We start from the raw sequence: 9,224 nt of genomic DNA on the forward strand, positions 1-9,224 counted from the left end.
AGGAAGTGTAGTGGGTAGCCATTCCAGCTTGGATCTGGAAGTTCCAACCCCATTGAGACTCTGGCAACTGTCACGCCTACGAGGCGAGGCGGGGCGAGGGGAGGCGCCTGGGGACCCGAGAACTGGATGGGCCAGCACTCTCTCTGTGCGCTCTCTCGGTGCCGGGACGCTGAACGGTGAAGGTGGACTGTACAGAGCTCCAGAAAACACCGCTGGATTGCGTTACACCTTCCCCAGACCCTGCGACCTACCCATTACTTAATTTGTGAGTTACGCCATTAAATAAATATCCTTTTAACTACGTGGAGTGGCCAAAATAATTTCTCCAATAAGGAAGAGGAGGAAAGGGTACCATTCTAGAAGATTGGGTCAAAGATGGATAGATGGAAGGTGAGAAGAGAGAAAGGAGCAGCTCCATAATAAGTCTCCACACTGTTGTTGAGAGTAATTACATCCCAATAATGGGGCCTGGAGACCGAGGGACTGAGGCAGAGTACCCCCCAGATTGTACAACTCAACCCCAGACAGCCTAGAAGGCTGAAATAGGGTTATCAGACTTAGTACATAAAGAGAGAATGCTGAGCTAAGTGAACGCCAGATGAACAGATAATCTTTTAATATAAATATATGCCATGCAATAGGATCTGGAAACCACACTTAAAGACTGGCACCATGGGACATTCATCTTCAAAGCCCATTCCCTGATTCACACTCAGATGCGGTTACAGTTTACTGAGCATGCTAAGAAGTAACAAAGGGCCTGTTGACGACTTTCTTAATATGCCCATTCTCCCCATCCTGCTTTGGCTCTCCACAGGGAATGAGCTCAGCCATCTGCAGAGGGCATGGCTATTCTTCAAAGCCCAGGCAAGGTTGAGAACAGGAACTGCCTGTCCTCAAAGCCAGGTTGGACACTAAGAGTGGGAAATGAATGCCCTTGGGAAATATGCTGTTGATTGCTCATTATGGGTGTTCCTGGAAGGATGCGCCCCCTTTGGTGAAACACAACCAAATATAATCACACTCAAAGATTCTTTACATCTCCACCTCAACATTTTTACCCCGTTTCCACCAATCACAGTAACACACTCTGAATCCTAATCCAGGCCCCACTACAGTTACTCATTGCAGAGAATCATTCCTCACATTTCCACCCCACTATAAATTTTGATCCTGTTTCTTGAATGGGTGACCACATTTCTAGCAAGAAACTCAGCTTTGCCTTATCAATTGACAATATAGGTGGCATTTGGGAAGCTGTTCCCAAGGTCTAATTTCTTCTGAGAAGTCCTCACACTTATTCCTCATAGTAAGAACTCATTTTTCAAAGAGATTCTGAGATTTGCCCAGTTCCCATCCTTATCACGCATCCCATTGCTCATCGAGCTCTTAGTAGTAAGCAATTGTGAAGCAGATTGAACACTCCAAGGGCAGAAGACCTTAGTCTTGCGAGGCTGTCCCCATCTTCTGTACACATGGCCCATCATGATCCTCAACACAGGTGTGTGAAAAGAAGGTTGAAAAGAGCTTAGAAACGGTAGCAGAGGCCAGCAGAGAAAAGTCCATGCTTCTGCAGAGTTGGAACAGCCAATTCCAACTTTCCACAGCTCTATACTTGGATGATAACTAAAGGCAATGTAAAAATAAATCCTGAGCACAGATACACAGAGTCCATGCACAGAGGCCCAATCAACCTCCCTTGCCCAATGTGCAAAATATTAGCACTGCCTCCTCTTGCACGCTTCCCCAGTGTTCCTGACCTGTCAATGTCATGTTTATTTTTCTTAGAATCAGTGGTAACATCTGCCTGGCTTAAATGATGAGCTCACTAAATATTTTAAGATGTATTTTTTATATCTGCATGAGAACTACGATTTTACCTTTCAAAAATTACCCCTCAACAAAGTCCTGTTCTGACAGCACAACATTGTTAAACAAGAAGGAAGGGAGACTGGGAAGATGGCCCAGTTGGCAAAATCCCTGCTATACAACATGGAGACCTAAGCTGAGATCCTCTGCATCTGCATGAAAAGCTGGATATGGCGGAGCATCTCTGTAATCCCAGTGCTGGGGAGGCCAAGACAGGATTGCTGGAGCTCCCTGCCCAGCCATCCTAGCCAAGTCAGCGAGCTTCAGATCCTGCAAGAGACTTTGCCTCAAACACGGAGGTGAAGGATGATTGAGACCGATGCCCAAAGTTGACCTCCGGTCTCCACGTATGCATAGACGCCCACACATACATTTGAACACACATATACACACAAGGACTGGGGGGTGGGGTGGGGTGCTGAGGGAAGAAGGGTGAAGAGTAGGAGACAGAGAAGCATCCAAGTTCCTCTGAGTCTGACTGAACTTCAGACAGGATTCTTACTGACTGGGGGCCTGCAGCTCTTTCCTTAAAACATTTACTTTAGAAAATTTGTGATTGTAAATTATTCCTTTGCCTCTTTGAGATGTCAATCTTCTGCCAGCTTCCCATCGGATTTTCAAAGCTTCATTGTCTTTCTCCAGAACTGGGAGACCCCTTTGAACTGTGATGGCCATGGAAGGCAGGCAGCTTAATGTAGCCAAAGCACCAATTTTTAAGCCCCGATGCCCCCACCTCACCACCCGGTTCCTGCCCAGCCTTAGGTCTTCTCTAGCAATCACTTGTGACGGAACCTTGAATAAAGTTGCTCATTTAGTTCCATTCAGTGCATTTTTTCTTTGACAGGCAAAGGAAGGAGGGTATTGAAAGGGAAAGAGTAAAAACTATCCATCAACCAAATCCCAGTTAGTCCCACATGGCAGATGAACATTGACATGCCAGTGAGTTCGGCTTATAATCGGGGTGGGATGGTTGAGGGGGTGGGGTGTGTGGAGGCCTGGGTGCCCAATGCTTCCCCTTCCCCATTTGCTCCCAAGCTCCAGTAAAGGTGCTAAATGAACCGCCTGCCTCTGACAATGAGGCTCAAACTACTGCACAGAAATCCCTCTGGGCCAAACTTGCCTGCGGCCGTTGCTAACAGATACGCCAAGGGCCAAACAACAGTTGTGCTTTGCCTCGAGTTCTGTACGTCCAGAGGCGAGTGGAGGGTGAAGCTGCTCTGTGTGTCACTGGCAGCCACAGCTCTCTTTAGCAGACAGCCCTGCTCTGGATTTGTACTCTGGCCACGTGGGGAATCTAAGTGCGCATCAGAAACATGCCAGCAACCACAAGCCGCTCTGTAAAATATTAATTCAATATTAGCTTTCAGGGAGGACTCCCAGGAAGTGATGGGGCCGTGAGGGCTTTGTCAAAAGGAGGGAAACAAGTGTGAGTATGAAGACATCCAGAGCCAATTAAGATTTTCCAATATTTAAATCACTCAGGGTGGGTATTGAACCCTCAAGTTAGCCATGCCATCATGACTTTGTAAACAAACAAAAATGACAAGATCATTCCTTTAAAGATGAAATGATCTGAATTTAGTTTTATCCTCATAAAAAAGTAAAACTATTTTCTATTGTGGAAATCAGTCTGAAGTTGCCAGATCAATTAAAATTCAACGAGTACCTCCCCCCTCCAAGATTGTGATCTTTGAGGAAAAAATAAAATTGTTTTTGGTCAGATAGAAAATTTCTTGATTCCTGTAACAAATACATATTGAGAAACAGCTTGCTGAATTCAAGGACATCTACAGGCACAAATCTATATGTTGAACATGATGCTGACATTTAATGTAGCATAAAAGATAGCTACTATAGAAAAGACCACATAAATAAGTATTTAAATACAAGTTACCGTGAGGCAGTGAGAATATGAAATGTCTCTCTGGTAGCATACTGCAGAAGACAGACTTCTCAGTCTCAGGCATTGATGGCTGTAGCAGATGGAACATGGAGGAATGAAGGAGGGGACAAAGCAGAGCAGTGTGCATGCCAGCGGAGGAGTGTGCACACCAGCGGAGGAGTGTGCACACCATCGGAGAAGTGTGCACACCAGCGGAGGAGTGTGCACACCAACAGAGGAGTGTGCACACCATCGGAGAAGTGTGCACACCAGCGGAGGAGTGTGCACACCAGCGGAGGAGTGTGCACACCAGCGGAGAAGTGTGCACACCAGCGGAGGAGAGTGCACGCCAGCGGAGGAGTGTGCACGCCAGCGGAGGAAGCAGGAGTGTGCCACCAGCGGAGGAGTGTGCACACCAGCGGAGGAGTGTGCACGCCAGCGGAGGAGTGTGCACGCCAGCGGAGGAGTGTGCACGCCAGCGGAGGAGTGTGCACCAGCGGAGGAGTGTGCACCAGCGGAGGAGTGTGCACCAGCGGAGGAGTGTGCACCAGCGGAGGAGTGTGCACGCCAACTGCAAACCACAGCTGGAGGAAGGGAAGGTGCCAACAAGGTCAAGCAATGGTTAACAAGTCAGACTGAGAAGGTTTGCCTTAACTAGCCTATGTTTATGCTCCCCCCCCCCTCTGTGTGTGTGTGTGTGTGTGTGTGTGTGTGTGTGTGTGTGTTGGAAGTAGAAAGAGGTCATCTAGGGTAGGGAAGAGGTCCAAAGGTTGCACTCAAGAGGCATAAAAGCAAAGCAGGTGGCCAGTGAGAAGGCTCACCGGGTAGAGACATGCCACTGGGCCTGATCATCAGAGTTGGATCGGACATGGAGAAGGAGAGAACTGACTTCCACAAGTTGTCCTCTGACCTTCACATGTATGCCATGCCATGTGCATGCCCCCCAAATAAATAAATATAGAGAAATCTTAAAGACAAACAGATATCTCAAGTTGTCTCTTATACACAGCCTACAATAATATGTGTGTGTGTGTGTGTGTGTGCAAAAAGTCTATACAATTTCATAAGAAAACCTGTTATTTTGCGTGCATTTGTTTGTCTTTGTCCCAAGTGCAACAGGAAGTCATGGAGAGGTTCTAAAAGGCTGTCTTGACAGGTTATCCTAGCTGCTGTGGGAAGATGGAAGACTGAGAATACAAGTCAGGACACAGCAACCAGCTGGTCAGTGAAAGGTGCTGCTAGTTTGAATGACAAGATGGCCAGGAATGCAGGCTGAGTAAGGACAGGGAGCGCTAAGTCAATACCCAGTGAAAAATGATTAAATCAAGTCAGGTCAGAGCCCTCTCTTGTGACCTGCTAGTACCACTTGCTGAGTACTGCTTACAGGTCACTAGGAATTGCATGCCCACTGGCACTTATCATTCAATTGCTCCTTCCCAAGCTCTTTCTTTTCATTATGAAGACCATCTTGAAAGCAAGGAATGGTTTCCCCATGACTCACTGCAAGGCACCCACAGAATCACATGGACAAAGCCCTTAGTTCTGGGGAATCCAGCAAGACTCTGTCTTTACCCCAAAGATACATCATCAGCCCTCGACATGAAGGTGTGGTTGTCTCTGCAAAGGGAAGGCACGGGTTTCTTCATTGCTGTTCTGTGTCAGAGCTGTGAGATTTCTGTTTCTGGTCCTGAAATATCTGCAGGGAATCAGTTTTAGAAATCCTGAGACTAGAATCTAGGAGAAGGCCCAGGAATCTTAGAATGATTGTTCTAGAAGATTCTGATCCTTACAGTCCTCATCACAGATGGGAAAAAGCTTTTGAACAGTTTGGTGAATTCAGGAAAATACCATGTGCTTCAGGAAAGGTCAGTGTTTGACCTGAAATAATATTTTGAGTCATAGTGAGTACTGTGGAAAATGAATCTGCCTGCAGATGAAGTATGTCTGGGTACTCTTCCCTGCTTCCTTTAAAAGTCTATGTGCCATCATCTATACTTCAGAAGCTTAACATTTTCTTCTCTTTAAACTTCAAAAAGTTGTTGATGCTTTTCCACACAGAAACTTTTAAACCCTAACCCTAGTCCATTTCCTACAAAAAGTATGAGTTTTAGGAGAAGAGATCATTTTAACAAAAAGAATTTCCAATTTGCAGCTAAGTTCTTGTCTAGCTTCTCTCCTGGGTCAATCGATCAGGATAACATAAAGGTTGCCAGATTCTGCTTGTACCCCATGTTAAAAAAGTAAGGTTCTCTGTGAGAATGAAGAAAATAGAACACTACATAATAGGTAGGATTAGCCATTTGTAAAGAATAAACTCTAATTACAGAGGCATATCAGTTAATAGATGCTAATTTAGAGGAATCTTTAGGGGAATCTTAGAAATGATTTCTGGGTCCTAAATGGACTGATAGGATACACACTCATGGTAAAAATCAGTCTGTTGTTACTGTGGGCATCTGATAACCTTTCTAAACTTCACTCTTGTTATTGGTAAAATTTGAAAGTAGAAATTATCAGAGTCTAGCATATTCTTCTAGAATTAAATGGCGTCAAATATAGTATACTCACATATTCCCTAATCTCACTGTTTTGCTTGGTGTTTTTTACTGTCAAAGCTTGGAATCACACAAAATTTGCTAAGCACTTTTTAACAGTTGACATAAGTTACGGGTAAATCAGCCATGCATGAGCCAAAACTCTGGATTTATCAAAAACTATAAGCATTCACACCCACAGTTTGAGGAAAAGTAATTGACCTAATCCAACATAAACTTGTGGTTAAATATTCTTAGTGAAAGGGGAATGGAATAGAAGTCCATCAATGTAATGGGAGCATCTGCAAACACCTGCAGCTTTCAATAAACAATGTTTCAAAACCTCTACCCTATAAACAACACTGAAGGCTCCACAGTGAGAAGATGGCCCAGGCGTCTGCTGGACAGAGCATGCCCTAGATCAACAAGAGATGCCATAAGGACACAAGAGTCTGGGTCCATCTAATGACATGGCAAGTTGAATGAAGCTAAGGTGTTGTTCTAATTTCATTTCTGTGGCTGGGAAAGAATACCATAACAAAACAAGCAACTTAAGGGAGGAAAGGTATGTTTGGTTTACAATTCCAGGTTACAATCCGTCATAGCAGGGGAGTCTCTGTGGCAGGAGTTTGAAGTGACTAGTCTCATGTGTCTACAGTCAAGAACAAAGAGATGGGAGGGGCGGAGCCAGCGCGGGACAAAGGGAATCGTAGCTGGAGCTGTGGGCGCCTTTTCGGCCGCGGTGTCTCAGATTCATTCTTAAGGAACTGAGAACTTAATCTTCCAAAATGTCAAAAAGACCATCTTATGCCCACCTCCCACCCCAGTTCCCACAACACAAATGCCCAGCACACCAGGGTTTGTGGGATACAATCCATACAGTCATCTCGCCTACAACTACAGGCTGGGAAGGAACCCGGGCACCAACAGCCGGGTCACGGTATCCTCTGGTATTACGATTCCAAAGCCTCCCAAGCCACCAGATAAGCCGCAGATGCCCTACATGAGGTACAGCAGAAAGGTCTGGGACCAAGTAAAGGCTTCCAACCCTGACCTAACGTTGTGGGAGATTGGCAAGATTATTGGTGGCATGTGGTGAGATCTCACTAATGAAGAGAAACAAGAATATTTAAATGAATACGAAGCAGAAAACATAGAGTACAATGTAGATGTAACCAACCGTCTTATTAAAATAAGAAACACAGAACCAATGTAAAAGAGAAAGCCGAGAGGTCAGAGCTCAGAGCTAAAATCTTACCTCCTGTAGTGCTCCTAGTTTCCCTGAAAGAGCTACTTCCTGTGTGTCTATCTTTAAATAGTCTTTCTGTTCTGCCTTCTCATTGGTTGTAAACCCAAACACATGACTGCCTCGTCACTGCCTGTAAGTACCGCCCTCCAGGTCTTAAAGGCGTATGTCTCCAATGCTGGCTGTATCCCTGAACACACAGAAATCTACCTAGCTCTTCTAACCACCATGCTCTTGCTATGGCTCTAATTGCTCTGACCCCAGGGCAACTTTATTTATTAACATACAATTAAAATCACATTTCAGTACAAATAAAATACCACCATAGTACAATGAATCTATGAAGGCCTATCATAATTCCCCTGCATACCTTGCATATAGTAATGCAAAAAAAAAAAACGTGCAGAAGCTGCATTAGAGGAAGAGAGTCGACAGAGACAGTCTCGAATGGAGAAAGAAGAGCCTTACATGAACATTCAGCCTGCTGAGGACCCAGATGATTATGATGATGGCTTTTCAATGAAGCATACAGCCACTGCCCATTTCCAGAAAAACCACTGCCTCATCAGTGAGATCCTCAGTGAGAGCGTGGTACCTGATATGCGGTTGGTTGTCACAACAGCTAGAATGCAGGTCCTCAAGCGACGGGTCCAGTCTTTAATGGTTCATCATCGAAAACTAGAAACGGAACTTCTTCAGATAGAGGAACGACACCAGGAGAAGAAGAGGAAGTTCCTGGAAAGCACAGATTCCTTTAACAATGAACTGAAAAGTTTATGCGGTCTGAAGGTGGAGGTTGACATGGAGAAAATTGCTGCTGAAATTGCCCAGGCAGAGGAACAGGCCAGCAAAAGGGAGGAGGAGAGGGAGAAGGAGGCAGTGGAGCAAGCCGAGCGCAGTCAGGGTGGCATCGCCCCTGAGGAAGAGCAAGTGGCAAACAAAGCCGAGGAGAAGAAGGACAAGGAGAACAATCCCATGGAAACAGAGGAGACATACCTGGAAGAGACGACCAAGAGCCAGCAGAACGGGGAGGAAGGCACGTCCACTCCTGAGGACAAGGAGAGTGGGCAGGAGGGGGTGGACAGCCTGGAGGTGACAGGGACCACTGACAGTAACAACGGCTCAGAGAGCAACAGTGGGACGTGGAGGAGCCGCCCACAGACCCCATGCCAGAAGACGAGAAGAAGGAATGAGTGTCGCCTTGTCTATGTGTCCGCAAACTTTTTTAAATGAAAAAAAAAGTGTTTTTTTTGTTTTGTTTTGTTTTTTGGTTTTCAAAAACAAAAAAAAACAAAGAGATGAATGCTCACTTGCTTTCCTATAATAGTCAGTTTGACTTATCCATTCATACTTTTCAGGACTCTCTCCCATGCCTAGGGAATGGTGCTGCCCACAGTGGACTGAGTCTTCCCACATCAGTTAACTTAATTAAGACAAGCCTATAGGTCAATCTGTTATATACAACCCTTTGTAATGAGAGATTCTCTTCCCAGATGGTTCTAAATTGTGTCAAGTTGATACTTAAAACTAATTATTGCAGGTAACAATTGTTCTTGACGTACAGATATAATGCAGTTCTAACTGAGACTCCTAGTAAGAATTTTTTTTCCTTTTTCCTTTTTGTTGGTAGTATTTGTCTATTTATTATGTACAAAGCTCTGGGTTCAATCACCAGCACCATGTGCTTTAGGTG

At 45.1% G+C, this 9,224-nt stretch overlaps 1 pseudogene; it reads left to right on the forward strand.

Moving 5' to 3' along the window:
• The first annotated feature begins 7,003 nt into the window (after positions 1-7,003).
• LOC114704042 lies at positions 7,004-8,772 on the forward strand (annotated as a pseudogene).
• Positions 8,773-9,224: the final 452 nt, after the last annotated feature.

Source organism: Peromyscus leucopus, chromosome 1 (genome assembly GCF_004664715.2).
Source record: "Peromyscus leucopus breed LL Stock chromosome 1, UCI_PerLeu_2.1, whole genome shotgun sequence".
Taxonomy (NCBI): Eukaryota; Metazoa; Chordata; class Mammalia; order Rodentia; family Cricetidae; genus Peromyscus; species Peromyscus leucopus.